The sequence below is a fragment of the Pseudorca crassidens genome, chromosome 9, assembly GCF_039906515.1.
Source record: "Pseudorca crassidens isolate mPseCra1 chromosome 9, mPseCra1.hap1, whole genome shotgun sequence".
NCBI classification, from domain to species: Eukaryota; Metazoa; Chordata; class Mammalia; order Artiodactyla; family Delphinidae; genus Pseudorca; species Pseudorca crassidens.
Genome location: NC_090304.1, coordinates 9116771 through 9140462, shown reverse-complemented (window position 1 = coordinate 9140462; position 23692 = coordinate 9116771). Strand labels below are relative to the sequence as shown.

General features: G+C 46.5%; 1 pseudogene; it reads right to left on the bottom strand.

Moving 5' to 3' along the window:
- Positions 1 to 4347: 4347 nt before the first annotated feature.
- Positions 4348 to 23434, bottom strand: LOC137231076 (solute carrier family 22 member 6-like; annotated as a pseudogene).
- Positions 23435 to 23692: the final 258 nt, after the last annotated feature.

The window sequence follows — 23692 nt, the reverse complement described above, 5'->3', positions numbered from 1 at the left end:
ACATGACTCATCCCTAACCCAAAACTGCTCTATCTTCAGCCTTGCTTATCTCAGTAGATGGCAACCGTCTCCTTCCAGTAGCTCAGACCTCAAACCTTGCAGTCATTCTTGACTTTACTCTTTCTCTCACATCCTGAATCTAATTCATTAGAAAATCCTGTTGTCTCTTCCTTAAATATATCCAGGGTGCGGCCACTGTGGTCTCGGCCAGGGTCATCTCTCACCTGGATAACTGCCTCCACACTGGTCTTCCTGCTTCTATCCTGACTCATTGTGCCGTCTGTCCTCAACGTAGCATTCAGAAGGTTCCCTTTGACATATAAGTCAAATCATATCCCTCCACCCTTTGAGATGCTCTATCAACTTATCTTTTTCAGAGTAAAGCTCCAGGCCTTATAAGTACTTGCAAGGCCCCTGTGTGATCAGCTTCTTCTCCCTCCTTGATCTAATTTCCTTCCACTGCTTCCTTGCTACTCTGCTCCAACCACGTGGGCCTTGTTATTCCCAGAACATGCCAAGCACTTTCCTTACTAGATGACTTTGCACTACTGTTACCTTTGCCCGTTAATAGTAAAGAAACCATCAAGTTTCTGCAAGATAAAGATGATAATGAGATCATACAAAGGGCTAGGGCTTGGGGCAGTGGGCACAGAGAGGAACCCAGAGACCTTGGCAGGGGCCAGATCATGAATGTCCCTGAATGCCTCCTGAGCAGTGGGCAGCCAAGGAAGGTGGTGTGTGCAGGGCAGGGCTGGACTCCCCTCAGGTGCACAATCTCAGGGGTGCCAAAAAACTCAGTCATCAAAATATGTAATATTTTAACGTAATATTTAAAAGAATCAAAATTAATGCAAAAAAAATCTACGATGAACAAAATGTCAAACTTGAAAAAGAATTTATTTATTTAGTTTTGGCTGCATCGGGTCTTCGTTGCTGCGCACAGGCTTTCTCTAGTTGCGGCAAGCGGGGGCTACTCTGCGTTGTGGTGCGCGGGCTTCTCATTACGGTGGCTTCTCTTGTTGCGGAGCCCGGGCGCTAGGTGCGTGGGCTTCAGTAGTTGTGGCACGCAGTCTCAGTAGTTGTGACTCACGGGCTCTAGAGTGCAGGCTCAGTAGTTGTGGTGCAGGGGCTTAGTTGCTCCACGGCGTGTGGGATCTTCCCGGACCAGGGCTCGAACCCATGTCCCCTGCATTGGCAGGCAGATTCTTAACCACTGTGCCACCGGGGAAGTCCCAAAATGTCAAACTTTGAAGGGAAGACAGGGGCAGGGTGAGGCAGGAGAGGTGACTCCAAGTGCCTTTCATCCTAGTCCCAGCCCTGGACTCAAAATCCTTCTGGGAGGATGAACTGGACATGGATACCACTGGGAAGGCCCAGGGAGAAAAAGAGGTGCAGAGACCCGGCCCAGGGACTGGACAGGACTTTCCTGGTTTGTAAAATGCGGGTAGCAGGTCTTGTCCCGCAGGAACCCCGGAGGATTAGTGAGATAATGGAGAGAAACCCTGCGTTGGTGGTGGTGCAGGTTGGGTTGGGAGGCAGGTAAAGGCCAGAGAGGGGTGGGGCATGGCACAGGGGCGGGGCTGCGAGGGGGAAGGGGCACTCACCTGGCTCACTCAGGTGAGGACGGTCCCGAACCAGTCATCCGGCCAGGAAGGGAGGAGTGCAGCAGGTGAAGGAGCTGAGAGGTGGGACCAGGTGATGAGGCCTCGAGCTCGAGCTCGAACCTGGGGCCAGGTCTCAGGGGCAGCACCAAGGCCGAGAGGCGGGGCCCGGGCCGGAGACGCAGCTGAGGCTCTGAAGGCTGGGTTGGTAGGATGGGGGGGGGGGCAGAAGCCGGGGTCGGGGCAGGGCCAAGGCTAAGCGTTCGTAGAATCAGAGACCAGGACGAGTGGGATTCCGGCGGGTACCTGCGGTTTCGATGCGCGGTTGCACATTTGCGCCAGCAGCTTCAGAGCCAGGTACAGGTCGCACGGGCCCTCCTCCGCCCCTCCCTGGGGCTGGGGCAATAGGTGCCTGTCTGTGGATGCGGCAGGAGGCAGGCTTCCTGGGCCAGTGTAGAGTCCCATTAGCTCAGGAAGGAGCCAGAGCAGGCCTTGGGTAGGCAGCTGAGCATGGATGAACTGTTGGCTTTCCGGGCTGGGCAGCCACAGCTCGCGTCCACCCGCTCCTGCCTCTCTGCAGCCGCTGCCAGAGCCCCTCATCGCCTCCACCCCCAGCCCAGGACGGGTACAAGGACCAGGAATCCTGGGTTCTCTTCTGGACTGCAGATCATGCCATCCTCCATCCCTCTTTCACGTGGTCTTCCCAGTGCCATCAGTACCGGTTCCTGCCATCCCGGGAGAGGCAGGCAGAGGCTGAGGAGGAAGAAGGGCCTGAGGGATGGAGGGATGAGACCAGATCTCAGTGACTCCTCTTGCTGTGTTTTGCCTTCTTGGGCCTCATCAGTGCCAACCCGAGGCTCACTGGAGGCGGAGAAGAGGAGGAGAAGCGCCTGGAGTCCAGCAGGAAAGCTTGGATGAGTTGGGAGGCTGAACTTCCTGGACAAGAGCCCAGGTGTAAGAGGCACACTGCTCCAGCAGCCAGGATCCGGCCTGGAGGGCTGAGACTAGCCTGCTTCAGCATTCTTCTTCCCTTTCTTCTTTTCTCCTTTGTTTCCAGATGTTAGCATCTGCCTCAGGGAGGGGGAAGAGTTTCACAGCCTCCTGATTGGCTGCGTTCATTTTAGTCCCTTCTCTGCTTCCAGGAAAGACTGAATAGGGAGGTGGGGGAAGCAAGAGGCATAAAGGTTTTCAGTGTAACTAAAAGAAAGCCGTGAAGGGAGCAGAGGAAACTGGCGAGAAACGTGGGAGCGCGGTGTGTGTGTGTGTGTGTGTGTGTGTGTGTGTGTACACACATGATTTCTGCTGTCAAGTCAACTGAGTCCAAGTGGGGACTCCGTTGTTTCTTAGCTGTGTCTCACAACCTTCCTCAGCCTAAGGATAATACTACTACTTACCTTGTAGCTTATCAAGCATTTTGGCACATATAATGACATTATATGTCATATAGGATAGTTTTCCTGCCCTAAAAATCCCCCGTGTCCCTCCTATTCATCCTTCTTCCCTCCCTCTGAGTCTTGAGCAACCACTGATGGTTTTACTGTCTTCATAGATTTCACTTTTTTTTTTTTTTTTTTTTGCGGTGCGCGAGCCTCTCACGGTTGCGGCCTCTCCCGTTGCGGAGCACAGGCTCCGGACGCGCAGGCTCAGCGGCCATGGCTCACGTGCCCAGCCGCTCCGCGGCATGTGGGATCTTCCCGGACCGGGGCACGAACCCGTGTCCCCTGCATCGGCAGGCAGACTCTCAACCACTGCGCCACCAGGGAAGCCCCATAGATTTCACATTTTTGATGCTACTGTAAATGGTATTCTTTTTAAAATTTCAAATTCCGGTTGTTTATTGCTAGTATATAGAAATACAATTCTTTTTTTAAAAAAATGTATTTATTTATTTATGTTTGGCCGTGTTGGATCTTCGCTGCTGCGTGCAGGCTTTTCTCTAGTTGCGGCGAGCGGGGGCTACTCTGTTTCGGTGCGTGGGCTTCTCATTGCGGTGGTTTCTCTCTCACTGTTTTTTTTTTTTTTTAAATAAATTTATTTATTTTATTTATTTATGTTTGGCTGTGTTGGGTCCTTGCTGCGCGCAGGCTTTTCTCTAGTTGCGGTGAGCGGGGGCTACTCTTCGTCGTGGTGCGTGGACTTCTCATTGCAGTGGCTTCTCTTGTTGCGGAGCACAGGCTCTAGGTGCACGGGCTTCAGTAGTTGTGGCACGTGAGCTCAGAAGTTGTGGCTCGTGGGCTCTAGAGCGCAGGCTCAGTAGTTGTGGTGCACGGGCTTAGGTGCTCCACGGCATGTGGGATCTTCCAGGGCCAAGGCTTGAACCCATGTCCCCTGCATTGGCAGGCGGATTCTTAACCATTGCGCCGCCAGGGAAATCCTAGAAGTGCAATTCTTTAAAAATATTGATCTGACAGCCCACAACCTTGCTAAATTTGTTTTCATTGTGGTAGCATTTGTGTAGATTCCATTGCATTTTCTACATAGACGATCGCTGCATGAGTTTTTGGTCAGAGAGTTAGCTGAAGTGGAGCGGCCTCTGTGGAAACAGTGGGAGAAGTTGTGCATAGCTACTTTTAATGAAATGGTAGGGTGGATCTGGCTAGGAGTGGGGGGCCCAGGGGAAGTATTCCCTGGAACCACAGGTCTAGTAGAGGTCCCTCCCGTCTTCCCCTGCCTGCCATTTCTCCATTCCTCCACTTGGTGTGGACGTACAGGAGATGCAGGGGCTCTGGCCACTCTCTGCCCCTTCTCACTTCTCAGGAGGACTGGAGTGGGACCATCTGCTGCTCTGCTGCATGTGCCCCGATTTCTCTTTCCACCTACGGGGGAAGGAGAAGCAGGGTGTGGGAGTAGAGATGGGGGATGCTTTTTAGATGTTTGTGCTCAGCTGTCCCATTTTATGACCAAATCTCCCACTATTTCCAAGAGTCCCAGAAAGGATTCTAGGGGACTCAGCCTATCTGTGAGAACAGGACCAGGAGCCAAAGGAAGCAGGAAGCCTGGATTCTGGCTGTGGCTTCACCAGAGTCCAGCTGAATGACCCCAGGTAAGTCCCTGTTCTCCCCCGGGTCTGGCCTTTTTTTGTTTAATGGGGCTGGATCAAGGATTTGTGAGGGCCTTATAGCTCTGAGTGTAGGGAGGGGAGGGGAGCGGGCAACGTACCTTCTCTCCACGTCCTGCAGTGTGTTGGGCAGTGGCAGCCCCAGAGTCTCTGGCAGGAGAACAGGGATGGGGCAGGCAGCCACAAGGACTGCTCCGTAGATGAAGGGAGGCAGGGAAGGGTAGAGCTCAGAGGTCATGCCCACCAGTGGGCTCAGGATGCTGCCTATGTTGGCCAAGGTGGGTGTCACACTCGGACCTCTCTGCCTGTGGAGAGGAAGAGCACCTTGGTGAGGCCGGTGAGGCTTGTGGGTGCCCTAACTCTGCCTGCCAATGGTGTTTTCTTTTTTCACATTCCGTACACAGCCAAATGCTTGCACTTACCTTGGCTAAGAGGAAAGTTGGAAGCAAATGGTTTTGGAACCAGGAAGCCTGGGTTCCAGTTCCAGTTTGAACCTGCTGTATAACTGAACATGTCCCCAACCAACCTCTCCCCCAAGCTCCAGATGCTATATCTAGCTTCCTACTTAACACCTTAATTTGGATGTCCAAAGGGCCCCTCAAATTGTAGATGGCCAAGAACTTTTCGTTTCTACCTCCAAATCCTTGCTCAGATTTCCCCATCCTGGCACAGGGCACTTCTAACCACTCAGTTGCTCAAGCTCAAGTATCTGTAATTATCCCCGATACCTCCTGTTCCCTTATTTCCCCACATCCAAAATATGAATTTGGTTGGCTCTTCTTCCAGAACACATTCAGAATCAGTTCCTCTTCTCCATCTCTACAACCACTGCCCTCCAGTTCATGCGAAGCCATTTTCACCTCTATTTATTGTTTTAAAGATTTTTTTTGGATGTGGACCATTTTTAAAAAAAATTTATTTATTTTATTTTTATTTATTTTTGGCTGCGTTGGGTCTTTGTTGCTGGGCGTGGGCTTTCTCTAGTTGCGGTGAGCGGGGGCTATTCTTCATCGCAGTGCGCGGGCTTCTTGTTGCGGTGGCTTCTCCCTAGAGCATGGGCTCTAGGCGCGCGGGCTTCAGTAGTCGTGGCTCGTGGGCTCCAGAGCCCAGGCTCAGTAGTTGTAGCGCATGGGCTTAGTTGATCCGCGACACGTACGATCTTCCCAGACCAGGGCTCGAACCCGTGTCCCCTGCGTTGGCAGGCGGATTCTTAACCACTGTGCCACCAGGGACGCCCAGATGTGGACCCTTTTAAAAGTCTTTTATTGAATTTGTTACAATATTGTTTCTGGTTTATGTTTTGTTTTGTTCTTGGCCACGAGGCATGTGGGATCTTAGCTCCCCGATTAGGGATTGAACCCGCACTCCCTGCATTGGAAGGCAAAGTCTTAACCATTGGACTGCCAGGGAAGTCCCCATTTTCACCTCTTGACAGTACTATTGCAGTAGCCTCCTGACTGGTTTTCCCATTTTCACTCTTGGTCCTTCTATCCCCAGCCTATTCTCCATGAGGAAGCCAAAGTGATCTTTAAAACTGTAACTCAGATATTTTCACCCTCTGCTTAAAAACATCCTGTGATATCTCATCATGCTAGAATAAAATCTGACCTCCTTCTAAATCCCTACATGATTGCTCCTTGCCTACGAAGTTCTTATCTTGTGCCCTATCCCTTTGTTTCCTCATTTATTCCTTAGTGTTTGCCTTTGATCTTTACCAAGGAGACCTACCCTGATCATCTTATCTAAAGCTACCCAGTCACTCTCTTTTTCTACTTTTTTTTTGGATCTCAGAGGCAGAGGGTTGAGTTACTCATAACCCTCAGTTCATGACCTTACCCTCTATTATCATTTGTCCTTGAAAGGCTCCCTTATTCCCCCCCCCTTAATTGTTTACTCCTTTTATTATCATTACCCACTCCTAATCCCCTCCTTGCCAAAGTCAACCATTCTATTGTGTTTGATGTGCATTTTTTTTAAGGTTTATTTATTTATTTATTTATTTAGTTGTATTGGGTCTTTGCTGCTGCATGTGGGCTTTCTCTAGTTGTGGCGAGCGGGGTCTACTCTTGGTTGTGGTGCACGGGCTTCTCATTGCGGTGGCTTCTCTTGTTGCGGAGCACGGGCTCTAAGCACGTGGGCTTCAGTAGTTGTGGCACATGTTCAGTAGTTGTGGTGCACGGGCTTAGTTGCTCCAAGGCATGTGGGATCTTCCCGGACCAGGGCTCGAACCCGTGTCCCCTGCACTGGCAGGCGGATTCTTAATCATTGCTCCACCACGGTAGTCCCTGCATTTTTTATTTGTATATGTTCTTGTAAAATGTGTATTGTTTTGTGTGCAAATATTTTAACTTACCTAAATGGTAGAGGTAATAGATCATTCTATTTCTCATTACACTCAGCACTCTGTTTCCTGACCAGGGATTGAACCTGGAACCTGGCAGTGAAAGCGCCGAGTCCTAACCACTGGACCGCCAGGGAATTCCACTCTGTCTTTTAAATTTGTCCATTGTGTCCTTCACTAAGCAGAAGTCCTTTTTGATATAATGAAATTGATATAGCTACCATATTTCTCTCTTCCTCTTCCTCCCTCTCCCTTTCTTTCCCCCTCCTTTCCCACTCCCTGCTCCCCTCCATCTCCATCTCCATCTGCGTCTGCATCTCCATCTCTATCTATCTCCAAGCCCTCTCTTCAATTCTGCTTGTCTCTTCTTGCACCAAGAAAGCCATGGCTTTGTTGTATGTCTTAATAGATGGTAGAGTGAGACTCTCTTCTTTGCTTTTCTGTTTCAGAATTGACTAGCAATTGTGGTCTTTTTTCTTCCATATAAATTTTAGAGTAAGTTTTTGGAGTTCCTAAAAAATGATCTAATTGAAATTCTGATTAGATTCTGTTGAATTTCTATAAATTTCTAAGAGTTAACTTCGAGAGGATGGACATCTTTATTATGTCATTCTAAACAAGAGTGTGGAATGTCTCTCCACTTACTAAAATAATCTTTGTGATCTTAAAAATGTTTCAGAAATTTTCTCCATGGAAGTCTTGGCTGTCCTCTGTTAATTTCCTGATAATATCTAGCTTTTGGTGTTATTCTGAATGGTGTCTTCATTTTCAAAGATTTTCTATGTCATTTTCTGGATTATTTCTCTAGATTATTGCTTCTAGGTTATCGCTATTGACATTTTGGTAATTTGATTTTGTATCCAGCATCCTGCTGAACTCTTTTATTAGTTTTAATTGCTTATTGATTTTATTGGTTTATCTAGGTCAATGATCATATACTCTCTAAATAATGATGTTTTAAACGCTTGTCTTTTAAATTGCTTATTTCCTTCCCAGGAGAGCTGTGCTGTCCAGGACCCCCAGTACTGTGTTAAACAGTTGATTCTAAGATCAAAGCGAATGCACATGACTTTCTTCATTATGTATAGTGTTTGTTCAGGTGCTCTGCTTAACTCTCTGGGCTCCCAATTTCCCTTAGATGGTTGGCCTAGTTTTCCCTGACTCTTATTCCAGCTCTTTGGTGGACGTTTAAAAATACTTTAAGGATATTTAAAAATACTTTATACTTTTTGGGGGTTATTGTCAATGTTATTTTTTTATTTTAATGGAAATAGAAGTCCTTTTTTTCTAATAGATTTCCAGAAGTTCTTTATAAATGCTGCGTACAAATCCCTGTAAATGCCTTCTTTTTCTCTTTTCACCTTGTTTATAGTGAAACAAATGACCAGGATTAAAAAAAAATCCAACGTAGAAAACTTTATCAATGTGCCTTTTTTGGTTAGCCTTTTTTTCTTTATGTCTTCAGAAATCCTCCCCTCTTCAGCAGAAATTAACTTTTCTTTAAGGTTGAAATATGATTGCATTTTATTTATTTCCCAGATGGGTTAGTAGATGTCCTGGTACTATTTGTTAAATAGGCCACGTTTTATCCTATCATCTGCAGTGCTTCCTCTGCAAGTTTTCCTACGTGTGGGTCTGTTTTGGAGCTTACTATTCTTTTCCACTGGACAATTTGTTCTTTCCTGCTCCAGCATCCACTATCTTAATTACTACAATTTTATAATAAGAGTTTATAATATGCCTTGATTTCTGGTAGGGCAAGTCCTTCCCCTCTGTCCTTTTTAAAAAAGTACCTTGGTTTATACTTGGTCCACAGCACTTTTACATACATTTTAGAATTTGCTTGCTAGTTTCTTGAAAATATCTATCGGGATTTTTTTTTTCGGTACGCTGGCCTCTCACCGTTGTGGCCTCTCCCGTTGAGGACCACAGGCTCCGGACGCACAGGCTCAGCGGCCATGGCTCACGGGCCCAGCTGCTCCGCGGCATGTGGGATCTTCCCGGACCGGGGCACAAACCCGTGTCCCCTGCATCGGCAGGTGGACTCTCAACCACTGCGCCACCAGGGAAGTCCTATCTATTGGGATTTTGATCAAAATTGCATTGAATTTATAAATCAATCTTGGAATCACTAACATTTTAATATCATCTTATGTCAATTATGAGTTGACATATTATGAGATTTCCTCTCCATGCACATAATACATTTATTTACATTTTCTTTAATACCTTTTAATATAATTTAAAAATTTTTCTTGAAAAAAGTCTAATTTTTAGAAGAGTAGAGAATGCAGTTGATCTTTTGTTTATTGACCTATCTAGCCACCTTGCCAAACTTTACTATTTCTAATAATTTTAGATTTTTATATAGATTTTTAAAATTAATTTTTATTGGAGTGCAGTTGATTTACAATGTTGTGTTAGTTTCTGCTGTACAGCAAAGCGAATCAGTAAAGTTATACCTATATATAGATCCACTCTTTTTTGGATTCTTTTCCCACATAGGTCATTACAGAGTATTGAGTAGAGTTCCCTGTGCTATACAGTAGGTTCTTATTAGTTATCTATTTTATATACATACAGTTATATCCTCTCTAAATAGTGGTAGTTTTGATTTTTCCTTTCCAGTCCTATTTCTGTTATTTGTTATCCTTATCCTAGGCATTGACCACACTCTCCAGGATAATGTTGAATAGAGGAGGAGACAGCAGGCACATTGGTCTTATTCCCAAGTTTAAAGAGAATGTTTCTAGGGCTTCCCTGGTGGTGCAGTGGTTAAGAATCCGCCTGCCAATGCAGGGGACACGGGTTCGAGCCTTGGCCCTGGAAGATCCCACATGCCGCGGAGCAACTAAGCCCGTGCACCACAACTACTGAGCCTGCGAACCACAACTACTGAGCCCGTGTGCCACAACTACTGAAGCCCACGCACCCTAGAGCCTGTGCTCTGCAACAAGAGAAGCCACTGCAATGAGAAGCCCATGCACCGCAACGAAGAATAATCCCCGCTCTCCGCAACTAGAGAAAGCCCGCGCAGCAACGAAGACCCAACGCAGCCAAAAATAAATAAAATAAATTTAAAAAAATACAAAAAAAGAGACAGTGCTTCTAATGTTTCACCATCAAGAAGTAATATTTGCTGTGGATTTTTGGTAGATGTTCCATATCAACTTAAATTTCCTTCTATTGTTGTTTTACTAAGACTATTTTTAATGGATGCTAATTTTTATTAAATATTTTTTGTTTTTATTGGGATGATAATCTATTAATATAGATTAATAGATCTATATTAATATATTTTAATTTTTGTGATATTAATATATTTTCTAAAGTAAAACTACCCTTGCTTTCCTGAGTCAGCTCTCCTTGGTCATAATGTATTATCATTTTTTATACATCACTGGATTCATTTTTCTAATATTTTGTTTAAGATTTTTGTATCTGTTTATGAGTAATACTGGCCTGTAATTTTATTTCGCAACTATCCTCTTTTGGTTTCAGGATCACCTGACCTCACAGAATGTATTTGGCATAATTTCCCTTTTTCTCTTTTTTGGGGCAGCGTTTGTATAACATTGGAAGATTTGTTCCTTAAAAGTGTGGTGGAACTCACCTGTATTAATATCTGGGTCTGGTGTTTTCTTTGAGGCAAGATTTTAAAGTTTACTCTTCAGAATTATTTTTTCTTTTTCTTTTTTTTTTTTTTGCGGTACGCGGGCCTCTCACTGTTGTGGCCTCTCCCGTCGCGGAGCACAGGCTCCGGACGCGCAGGCTCAGTGGCCATGGCTCACGGGCCCAGCCGCTCCGTGGCATGTGGGATCTTCCCGGACCGGGGCACGAACCTGTGTCCCCTGCATCAGCAGGTGGACTCTCAACCACTGTGCCACCAGGGAAGCCCCCAGAATTTTTATTTATTCTAGAATCAGTTTTCCTATATTTTTTTTTAAGGAATTTGTCAATTTCATTTAAATTTAAAATTTATCAGGACTTCCCTGGTGGTCCAGTGGTAAAGAATCTGCTTTCCAATGCAAGGAACGCGGGTTCCATCCTTGGTTGGGGAACTAGAATCCCACATGCCATGGGGCAACTAAGCCCACAGCCTCAACTACTGAGCTAACGTGCCTCAGTGAGGGCGCCTGCATGCTGCAAACTGCAGAGGCCACATGCTCTGGAGCCTGTGTGGCCCAACCAGAGAGAGAAAACCCACATGCCACAACTAGAGAGAAGCCTGAGCCACAACGAGGACCCCGATGCAGCCAAAAAAAAAAAAAAAAATTTATCAGTATAGACTGGTTTATAGTTTTTTGCATCTTTAATTACTTAATTAAATTTTTGCATCTTAATTTCTCTAGATCTATAGTTCAGTTTTTTTAAATTCCTAATATTTATTCGTGTCCAGTTTTCTATTTTTTTTATTATTATTACTAGGCATTTGTCCATTTCACTGATATTTTCAAAGATTGACTTTTTGTTTTGTTGACCCTCTTTTTTATACATTTGTTTTCTATTTAATCTGTTTCTGGTGCTATTATTATTGTGTTTTATAGATAAGATGACTGAGCATTTGGACTAGTTACCTTTTATACCAGAGCCATATTCTTTTTTTCTTTTGGCCACGCCCTGCGGCTTGTGGGCTCTTAGTTCCCCAACCAGGGATTGAACCTGGGCCCCAGCAGTGAAAGCGCCGAGTCCTAACCACTGCACTGCTGGGGAATTCTGAGCCATATTCTTAACCATTGTACTTTTTTTGGTCTTAAAGTCTATTTCGGCTTCTATATCTACCTAACTTTCTTCTGGTTAACATTTGTCTAGTATAACCTTTTCTATTTCTCCACATTTAAGATTTTCATGGTCTAACATTTTAAATGGGTCTCTTGTAAACTTCATGAACTAGACTTAAATAAAATCAACTTGGACAATCTCTGCCTCTTAACTGGTAGGTTTAATCTATTTATATCTATTGTTGTGACATATATTTTGAGTTATTGATACCATCTTACTTTTTGTCTTTAATTTGTTCTAATTTCTGTATGTTTTTGTTCTCCTTTGTTGCCCTAAAAAATAATTGATTGACCTTTGTGTCCTTTCTGGCTGGAAACCTTTCGGCTCTAGGACCTCATTGTTCCATTCCAGGACCCCTCCCCAACACCCCTAGGAGAAAACAATGTTTTTACCTCGCCATAGGTCCTCTTCCCCTCCTTCCAATTCCCTGCCCTAAGGGACCTGCTTTTGATAGGCGCATACTTTGATTAGTTGTTTGCACTGGGAGAGGGTGTTTTGGAGAGACCCCTCCTCATGGGGAGGCTTAAGTAACAACTGATGAATTATAAGAAAGAAGCATTCATTAATGCCAAGAGTTTTGCTTTGCTGAGTGATGTATGCAGATATACAGCCAGAGATGAATTCCTAGGAGGAGATTTTAGCAGTTATGTGGAGGAAGTATCAGGAGAGAGAAAGAGGAGAAGAAGTGACTGTTAGCCAAGAATGGATTTTTTTTTTTTTTTTGGCGGTACACGGGCCTCTCACTGTTGCGGCCTCTCCCGTTGCGGAGCACAGGCTCCGGACGCGCAGGCTCAGCGGCCATGGCTCATGGGCCCAGCTGCTCCGCGGCATGTGGGATCCTCCCGGACCGGGGCACGAACCCATGTCCTCTGCATCGGCAGGCCGACTCTCAACCACTGCGCCACCAGGGAAGCCCCCAAGAATGGATTTGAGGGACAACAGAAATGCCTATTAAGTGTTTTGGCTGTGTGGTATGTGATATGAGCATCTCTTCCATCCCCCAAGGAGTCTTCATAAAATCAACAATGTTTAGTGACACTTTTTAGGGCATTTTTCTCCTTAGAGATGTGCCGAAGTACAGTGTCCTGTCTCAAGGTTGGTAAAGGGCACAGTGAGAAGCTGTCCATAGAAGACAATCTTATATGAGCTACACTGAAATTAATTAAGAATTAAACAATATTATTGGCACCAGAATAGACAGACAAGTCCATGGAACTGAATAGTCCAGAAACAGTATAAGATAAGGGTGCCAGGCAGGAAAGTTTGGGTTACTCCTAGTGGGGGAAGGTAGTGGGTGTTCTAGGTGTTCTAGGAGATGCTATGCCCATCTGTGACTTATTTTGAACCCTCTACCCTACCCTGAGGTCCCACGCACCTGGAGTAGTTGAAGATAACAAAGAGGGGCAGAGAGACCAACAGCTGCAGGTGGCACCAGTGGGGCACAGCATAAGCCATGCCAGCCAGGAAGAGCTGGCCTACAGTGGGGACAAATCCAAATAAGAGGCCCAGACCTGGCCGGGCATGGGTGGGCAGCCACTCCAGATCTGGGGAGAAGAGCAGAGCTTAGGTTGAAGTCAGGGCTGTGTGAGTACGTGTGTATTTGGGGGTGGTTGTCGCTTCCAGAAGGAGGACGCTCCTCACATTGGAGTAGAAGGGCTCTTCTCTTGAGCGCAGTCCTACTCTGCACCCCTAGGTCCCTCACAGGGTAAAGCAAGGGTGGTTTGATCTCTGGTTAGGTTCCGTGTGTGTGGAGAAAGGAATGGGCTAGAAGACTCTGAATTCCCAGGCATTCTCCTATTCAGTGTCCCCAACCCCAACATTCATGTTTCCTCACTTCTCCCAAACCTCTTTTGAATGGCCTCCAGCCACTCCCTCTGCACCTCCTTCAACTCATTTTAATTCAGCAGTTATTTAGAGGTGACGACTCTGTGCCATGCCCTTTGCTTGACCTGGGAAATAGAGATGAATGAGCCTTACCCTCAGGCCATTCTGCACCACTGTCGTTTCTTCCAATGGGTCGCTCTCTGGCCTCTGGGCCTTGTATATTCTTTTTAAAAATAATTAATTTATTTGGCCACTCTGCTTGGCTTGTGGGATCTTAGTTCCCTGACCAGGGATCAAACCCAGGCCCCCTCCAATGGAAGCTTGGACTCCTAACCACTGGAATGCCAGGGAAATCCCTATTCTTTTTGTCTAGAACTCTGCCCCAGAACCTTACTCCTTTCTTTCTGTCTCACTTTTCGTTCAGTTCTGAGCTTAGCTGTCACCTCTTCTGGGGAGAGTTCCTGGCTCCCCAAGTCCTGATTGAACACTCCACTTCTGAACTCCCACATCACCCAGGATGGCCCTCATCCTAGCCTTTAGTAAACCAATTTGTAACTGCTTGGCACTCTCTCCAGTCAACTATTAACTCTTTGAGGTCATGGGTAGTGTCCTCTTGTTCACTTGTGTATTCCCAGTGCAGGATGTTACACAAATTAAATGCCTTTCAAAATTGTATTGAATAAAGAAATGTTGAATTCAAGACTCCCTGTGTGACTGGCTTCTCTAAGCAACCCCACTCCAATCTCTGAGCCTTTATTTAGTTTATCCTTACAATGATCCCTAAATATCTAGGATGAATTCCAGCCCCCAGTAATCAGAGCTACCAAAGAGGTCATGATCTTATCTTTTTTTTCTGCCCGGGGCACTGCCTACTCCAGGAGAGGCCCAGATAGGTCAGGATCGGCTGGAACAGGTAGACTCCACTTTGTACTCAGGGAAGGAACTGAGGTTTGACTTTGTCAGGTCTGCTGGTTCACTGGATCCCTGTGATTGAGGAGTCCCCACGAGCCTGGCCCTCCCGGGTTCCCTCCCACTCAAAGTCATGGAAGTGCTGCTGGCGCCCGACAGCCATGCCTGAGAGGAAATGGAACGCGCAGTAGGTTGGGAAGTTGAGTGCGAAGGCAGCACAGGTCCCTGAGACTAACTGCAGGTAGCTCCAGATCAGCACCTTCTGACAGCCCAGCCTGTGAAAGGAGGGGAAACCTGGGTCTGGAGAGCACATTGCTTGCTCCCCTGCCCCATGTCCCTGGCTGTCTCATCCTTGGTGCCCTGGGCAATCTAACAGCTGCTTGTAAGGCTGCCCACCTGTGCCCATCAGGTAGATGCTGAGATGGGAGATAGGGAATAATTGGGTGAGGGCTGGCATCTAGGGGACCTGGTGTTGGGAGGATCCTTGGGTTGCTGCTGTCCAGGGTCCTGACGCATCCCAGCATACCTCTGCGGAGAGAGCCACGCGCCTTCATCAGTATCATAGAGGGTGTGTTGAAAACAATCCACATACCAGAGCCCCACTTAAGGCCTGTTGGATATCTGGAAGGTAAGCTAGAAACCTGATTTTTTTTTTTTTTTTTGCGGTACGCGGGCCTCTCACTGTTGTGGCCTCTCCCGTCGCGGAGCACAGGCTCCGGACGCGCAGACTCAGCGGCCATGGCTCACGGGCCCAGCTGCTCCGCGGCATGTGGGATCCTCCCGGACCGCGACACGAACCCGTATCCCCTGCATCGGCAGGCGGACTCTCAACCACTGCGCCACCAGGGAAGCCCTAGAAACCTGATTTTTAACAAGCTCCCAAGGTTTGGGAACTACTGCTCTGGGGTGTGGTTGATTGTTTGAATGTTGGTCGATGGTGACTCCGGTTAGGAGACAGCCTTTTGTGAGTTTTTTAAAAACATTGAGGTATAATCAACATACCACAGTATAATAGTTTTAGGTCTATAACATAATGATTCTATATTTGTATACATTGTGAAATGATCACCACAATTAGTCTACTTAAAATACACCACCCCATGTAGTTACAACAATTTGTGTGTGTGTGTGGTGAGAACACTTAAGATCTACTCTCTCAGCGACTTTCAAATACGCAATACAGTAAGAGTCACCATGCTGTACATTATATTCCCACGACTTATTTCGCTTATAACTGGAATTTGGACTTTTTGACCCCTTTCATTCATTTTGCCCACCCCTGACTCCCTGCCTCTAGCAACTACCTATCTGTTCTCTATATCTATGAGCTTGGTTTATGTGATTTTTATTTCTGGGAAACCTATGCAAGGCTTATCATTTTGCAAAATGCATATGATTGTGGCTTGTATTTTATGAATAATAAAGCCGATTGTGTCTGCTGAAATGTCTGCTGTGACATTTATAATATTTTTAGATATTATTCTTTAGAAAATTGCCTCCTAGTATTCATCCCATGATCTTTTTATGGTCTTGGAAGATAGTCAAGGTTAGGGTATTAACACTGAGTTGCAGCTACTAATTTAACCCTCACCATAACCCCTATTTTATAGATGGAAAAACCAAGTCTAAGAGAGTTTGTATAACTCCTCATGGGCACACAGTTGTGGCTGATCTGAGCTTGTCTCTAGCTGTTATTGGTTCCTAGGTCTTTGTTTCTGTGACACTCACATGTCACATATAAGGCAGAGTGGTGGGAGGTGACTTCTTCAGGATGTTGGAAAATCCGGATTCTTTTCCTGCTTTGGCCACTTATTAGCTGTGTGACTGTACTTTTTAAAAAAGTAAACATTAACTATTTAGGTTATACAATTATAAAGGTAATGAATTATCATTAAAGTTCAAATAATATAGTAATGAAAAGTGAAAAGTTCTCTTCTTTTCAATTCCACTCCTCAGAATTAACAACATCGTTTTCTTGGGTTCCTTCTAGGCAGTTTGGGCAAGTTATCCAACATCCCTGAACCTAAGCGTCCTCATTGGTAAAATGCAGTTAATAGTACCATTCATGCTGGCTTCACAAGGGTATTGTGAGGAGGAATTGAAATGAGGCAAGACATGGAAAGTGCTGATGGACGGTTGTGGGACTCCTACAGAATTTCCAGACGTGGTCAGGCTTGGGTGGATCAGTCCTGTGTCCCTCTCTGTGTTCTCAGGGATGCCAGTCTCCCCTCTGTGTCCAGCCTAGAGGGCTTATGCCTTTGCTCCTTGAGCCAGCTTTGTTCACCACTGACCTGTCTGCCATGATCCCCAACGTCAAGTTTCCGACCAGTACTCCAGCCATGATGATGGACTGACCCAGCTGTGGCAAGGTCTTGTGTGTGCACAAGAGGTCCCACTGTGAGGAAGGAAGAACTGGGGTCAAGGAGAGATGGGCCAGCCCCACAGCAGCCCATTCCCTCTCTCCTGGTGGGCTGAGGGTCTTGGATTAGGACAGGCACATAAGGAGGGCTTGCATCCCTAAGTCACACACTCTTTCTCATCATCTTCTCCTAGTGAGAATGATTCAAGTTATTTCAAAACATGTAAGAGGTATCTTTTGGGATGACAGCTCAGACTACTCGCCCTTTTCTGAACACTAACCCCTCACCCTCTTTCAGGGCTCTTTCACCTGTCCCTCCCCGGGTGCAGCTGAAGAAAACTGACCCTGGAGCTGGACAGAGCTAATTAGTCTTTTTTTTTTTTTTTAAAATATTTATTTATTTAGCTGTGCCAGCTCTTAGTTGAGGCATGTGGGATCTAGTTCCCTGACCAGGGATTGAACCCGGGGCCCCCAGCATTGGGAGCACTGCGCCTTAGCCACAGGACCACCAGGGAGGTCCCCAGGTTCGTTTCTTACAAATTTGGAAAAGCGACTCAGAGAAGCAAGCTTGGTTAAGGACACCCAAAGTTGGGGTGGGAGGACCAAGTTTGGAATGATGAAGGGGAGCTGAGAAATCGTGAGACAGAGAGTGGGAAAGGGAGAGGGAGAGGGAGAGGGAGAAAAAGATGAGGGAGGGGGAGAAGGAGGGAGGGGGGAAGGGGAGGGAAGGAGGGGCACAGGGGAAAAGAATGCAGTAATTTAGTCAGAGGGAAGTGGAGGTGAGATCTTAGTGCCCTGAGAGGTGAAGATAGAGAGTTCAGCTCTCCTGGTTTTCCTCAACCACCTGATCCCAGTCTTTCATAAGGCTGGGCTCAAGTTCTTGACCTTGGGTTCTGTGAAATACCTTTGCATTCTTCCGTTAACTTTCCATAAGCAAATTTGAGAGGGGTGTAGTTATTTGCAATCCTGAATAAATGGCAATTGGATACCTCAACTAATAGTTTAAATTTTGTTGCTCTTTTTAATGAATATAAGAAAAAAAATTCTCCTTTTAAAAGTACTTCCTTTCTAGGTGGAGTAAAACAGCTCCACAGCCTGCAGGAAAATCATACTAAAATCAAAAGTCACACTGACGGATGTGACTTAAAGGATGTGACTTAAATCAAAATGACAAATAGGTGTGGTATTTCCTTTACATAAAAGCGAATTTTTGTATACTTTTGAGTGGATTTTAAAACTCATTTCTTTTGTTAACAGAAGAAAAAGGAAAGGGGGCAGGGATGACCAGGACGTTTAGGGAATGCTCCCTAAGATGTGTTAATATATATCCAAATGAATTCATCCTTCAAGTGTAATTACTTGATAATCTTGATTTGATTGGAGAGAAATCCTTATTTGTGAATTTAATTATTACAGTGAGACTTTTAATACCCTGTGCACACACCATATGATGTAAAGTTTGGGTGGTTGGCATTTGAACACTTTCTCTGAAGAGCAATGGACTTTATTGCTGTTTTATTCAAATAACTGCTATTCTGTAGTTCTCTGTGTTATCCGATATAATTTTTATTTAAAAAAGATTTTGGGGCTGTGTCAGACTGAGAATTCTTTTTTTTTTTTTTTATTTTTTTTAATGCGGTACGCAGGCCTCTCACTGCTGTGGCCTCTCCCGTTGCGGAGCACAGGCTCAGTGGCCATGGCTCACGGGCCCAGCCACTCCGCGGCATGTGGGATCTTCCCGGACCGGGGCATGAACCCGCCTCCCCTGCATCGGCAGGTGGACTCTCAACCACTGCGCCCCCAGGGAAGCCCTGGGAATTCATTTTTAACAGTACTTTAATGGAAACTTGTGAATGAAATACTACCGCGGAGATGCATGTGGGACACACTGTAGTGTGGAGTTAGGGATATGATAGACCAGAACTGAGGAATGGAAATATGAGAAGCAAGAGGTATAGGAAAGAGGTAAGAGGTCAGAGGAGCGCTGGAGGAGGGACGGACTGGGAGTGTGGGATTGGCAGATGCAAACTATTGTATAGAGGACAGATGAACAACAAGGTCCTACTGTGTAGCACAGGGAACGATATTCAATAACCTGTGAAAAACCATCATGGAAAGGAATATGAAAAGGAATATACACATGTGTAACTGAATCACTCTGCCGTACTGCAGAGGTTAACACAACATTGTATATCAACTATACATCAATAAAATTTAAAAAAATAAGTGTATCGATTTTAGAGAAAATGGAAAAATAAGGATTTGTTAAAAAAAAAAAAAAGAGAACCAAGGCGTGCAAAGAGAACAAAATCTGTATGCAGTCTGGTGATGAAATCTGGGTGTCGTCCAGAATAGGAATTGATAAATGAGTATACAATATGTACTCAGAAAGAATTTTTCTGCTGCTCTGTTCTGCCCTAAGGTGCTTGTCATCCGTAAAAGCAACAATTGGGTGGGGCTTACATCACCTTAGGTTTAGCACTGGCTTTTACTATATATATTCTCTTCACGTGCACCTGAGACTTGAGGACCATATAGTTGTGTGCTCCTGGGCCTCATGTATATAGAATTACTTTCTCAGTAACAGGAACCAACGTCTAGGAATAAGCAGTGGTGGATTTGAGGGAGACTCAGAGAACTGCTGCCTAGGAAAGCTCTGCACTGCTAACTTGATAAAGGCTGTGATAAATGACAGATGCTGTGAGACTGGCCTCGGGGGAAAGAAGAAGAGGAACTGAATGACAGTGGCACCAGGAATTAGAGCAGTGAAATGGTAACTGTTGTTCATCTGCAAAACAGAAGTGAACGGGAGACTCAGGCCGGTCATTCATAACAACTCACGCCCTCCCTGCCCTACAGTCATTGGACCCAGGGGTGGGCACCTGAGCCAGGCCAGCAAATAAGTCTTTCCTAGAATTTTTCAAAGTTGAAGCGGAGAGACAGTTATTAGGAGTGAGCCCAGAATGGTCAATGGCCACATTGTGAAGGATCCGTGGCAGAGTCACATGCCCAACATGCAAAGGAAAGTAAAGATGAGAGCCAGCAAGGGTCCTGCTCGCATGGCCCTGATTCCCACAGCTCCTAGAGCAAGCCCTGCCTCTGCTCATCTCGTGGTTTGGTTATGGGAGCCTTTATACACGCTCTTCATGCTCCGATTAGCTTGAGTTGAATTGCAGCCACTTGCAAACAAGAGTCTTGACTAATATAGTTCAGATAGAAGCTGCTGGTTACTACTTAGGATACCTTAATTCAGAAGAAAAGAAGAAGAGCTCAGACAGAGTTTTTATCGGAACCCAGAGACAGCACCTTTTTCTTATTATATGTATTTATTTTTTGCTTTGCATTTAGAGTGCAGAAGTATCCCTTTGAGATACTGGGCCATTTGGGAGTTCTTTCCAAGAGGCAGGCTGAGACTTATGTTTCTCAGGTGACCTGTGCCATTGTGCCTACCAGATACAGCCCTGTGGTCTGGGAGGAGTACCTTCACTGCGACTAAGCTTCTTGCTTATGCGACCCCTGATAACTTGCGAGCCGTTTCATTTGCTTCACAACTCAGAAGGCCCAGCTTCACATTAGGTTATGCATGTAAGCTGCCTATTATCCTAATGAAATGGTCTCTGGTGCAGCCTTTGGCATTATTGGCCCAAGGAAGAAGTATCCCGGTTGTGTTTATGAAATAGACCTTTTAGTGCCCTGTGTCCATGTGTGGTGGTGGAGAATGGCCCCATTCACAGTGCCTGTTGGAAGAGGATTGGGTTATCCTTGGCATCTCCCCACAACTCAGGAAGACTGTGTGCATCTGGCTTTGTCAGTCATTGAAACCAAACATGATGAGGTTACTACCAAGCCTCCATCTAGAAGGAAAGCTAAGGTGCACACTTACCCGGATTCTTTGTTCCAGAGGGCAAGAAATTTGAGCTTTGGATCAAACTGCCTGCTGTTTTGAACAGAAGAACAGCAGCCAGGTTGATAGTTCCCGGAGTATTGTCAGACTTGGAAAGCAGAGTGTAGAGTTCTAAGAAGGGAAATGGAAAAGCAGAATTGGAAGCCTTGATAACATACACGTTAAGGTGGGTGGAGGGGAATGTCGCAGGATTTGGATTGAGGCTGGAGAATAATGAAGAAGGTTCTTCCCCAACTCTGCAGGGATGGGATGGCCTATGATGCCTGCACGCCCAGAGGGAGGACTAGCCATCCTTCGTCACCTTCTGCTTCTGCAGCTTGGGTCTGTCTAGTGGGAAGTGTGGCTTAACTTTTATCACTTTCAGACAGATGCTGCGTCAGGCGAGTTTGGGGGCTCTGCTCGACCACAGCCTCTTCTCAAGGCATCTTTTCTGCAGAGCCCTGACTAAAGGACAAGGGACCACGTAATCCCACTGTATTGTCCGTTGGCATGGTGATTAGATGAAGTGTGGACACCTGAGCCAGCTGCTGGGCTGGGGATGGGCTGCTCCCCAGTGTGTTGAGCTGGGCCAGTTGAAGCCTTTTCTGAATTAAGATTCACAGACATGTTCTGGTTGGTGGTAGGCCCTAAATCTGAGGGGTAATGGATCAGAGCTGGGACCAGTGGTTGTCTTGCAAATGGGCACACAGACGAAATGGGGTGAGGAGAGACTTACAGAGTAAGTGTATAGGGATGTCTCTGGTGCTCCAACCCCTGGTTCCGGTTTCCATGAGGCCTGGACACGCTTTGTTTCCTGCCCTTGCGTTCCCTGAAATCCCTTTTCTCGTGAGCTGACTTGAGAGAGCTTCTCTTCCTTGCAACCAAAAGATCATTGACAAGCACAGATGTTAAGAGCACGATCCATGTGACAGCTACGAAGTGCAGAATTCAGCCGGATGAACCACTTAGCAGGCCAGGGCGACGCTACAGTCGACTGTGTGTGTGTTTCGGGGGAGGGGTGTTAAATCACTAGAGATGAAAGGACCCTCCCATAACCCTGTTCTCTTTCCCGTCTTAGTTCCTTGGCTGCTCTCCATCTCCTGGCCCCAGCTGCCGAGAGCTATTTCTAGATGAAGTCAGGAAATTGTTTTTGTCTCTAGGACTCTGAGCCCAGAATCCCCTGCTCAGGAACACCCTCCTTGCCCTCCACTATCTGCATGCCTCCTTTCTAGCTTCCTCTGAACCACCGCCCCACCTCCCTACCCTGTGGAATTGCAACCTCTCAGGGAAACCAAAGTAGAATATCAAACTCCAGTAATAGTATCTCTCTCTCTGGTGGAGGTGGAGGGGCAGGGAGTAGCTTTCTGCAAGGAGTTCCATAACCTCCTCTACCAGGAAGACCTCAACTCCAACCCCTGTTCTCTTACCTGCATTTAGGCAGAGCTCTTCATAGCTCCAGGGTCTTCAGACAAACTCAGGTCAGGTTCACACAGTCTGTGTGTTTGTGTGTGTGGGGGGATGGTAAGATGGGGACACAGGGGTTGGAAGGAGGAGGTCCAGGTCTCCTCACGTCAGTCACGATGGTGGAAGGGAAGGTGCTATTGTCATAGATCCAGCCGTGGGTGCAGGGCTCTGTGGCCCCCGTGCCATTGGTCTCTGTGCCGTTGGGAAAGGATGGTCCCTGCTGAGGGGGAGGTGAAGCGGAGGCAGATCTTGGACCGCCCCTGCCCGTCCCGGGGCAGCCAGGCGTCCAGCTCCCCGTCCTTGCTGAGGTTGGTGTCGGCAGGTGAGCGGCAGTGGTGGGTGGGGATGGCAGTGGTGAAGTTCTGCAGGGTGTTGTGCAAAACCGTTAGGAGCAGGGGCACAATCAAGAGGGGTCTGGATCTGCTGGAAGCGGCCGATGTCCCCCAACCTGCAGCAGGAAGTCATTGAAAGCCGTGGGGCAGGATCTCGCAGGGGCACTGGAGCTGAGGCCTCTCCCTCCCACAGCCTGTTTCCTATCTTTCGGTGCAGGGGGAGGAGACAGACTGCCCTTTGCCTCCTCAGCTCATCAGTTCCTGGGTCTGCTGTGGCCCTAAGTCACCTGAGCTAAAGACTCGTGTTTATAACTTCTTTTGAGGCACCAAGTTAAACTGTGACTTGAAAGTAAGACGTTCAAGTATTAAGACTCATCGGGTCAGTGATTTGTTCAAGGAGATCTAAAGGGCAGGTAAAGTTGGATGGGGTGGAAGAAACCACCTTCTTGTGAAGGAGGGATATGCGTGATGCCCCAAAGTTTGGTGGTTTGACTCTCCCCACCCCAGGCCAGAGCAAGCGACCTCCTTCTTGGAGGAGATAGGAGAGAGCAGAGGGAGGCCCAGGCTGGTTTGAGCGCAAAGCCGCAGCTGAATTCCCTTTTCTCAAGGCCACTTGGGCCACATGGAGTTGGGTGAAAGCTCTGAAGAGCTCACACAGAAATGCCATTGTGCTGCCGTTGTCAGCACGCCCCAACCTGTGAGCACTGCCTCTGTGTTAATCCCAGAAGCTGGGCCTTCAGCTAAGCCACAGCTTAACCTCCCCTCAAAGAGTGAAGCCTGGGAATCCTCTGGAGGTCCAGTGCTTAGGACTCGGCACTTTCACTGTCGGGGGCCAGGTTCAGTCCCTGGTGTGGGGAACTAAGGTCCAACAAGCATGACATGCGGCCAAAAAAAAAAAAAAGTGAACCCTCCTCAGAGGTAAATACCCACAGGGCCTCTTTTCTCATTATAATACAATCCACTCCCAATTTTTCTCTTTCCCTCAATTGTAACAGCTAAAACCAAGGAAATGTCCACCATCGTCTATCCCATTAGCTGCTTAACCATCCTCAAAACTGGGAAAAAAAAATCTTTATTGAGATTTAGTGTATACAATAAAATGCTTCAATTTGGGGGCTCATTTCGACAAGTTTTGACAA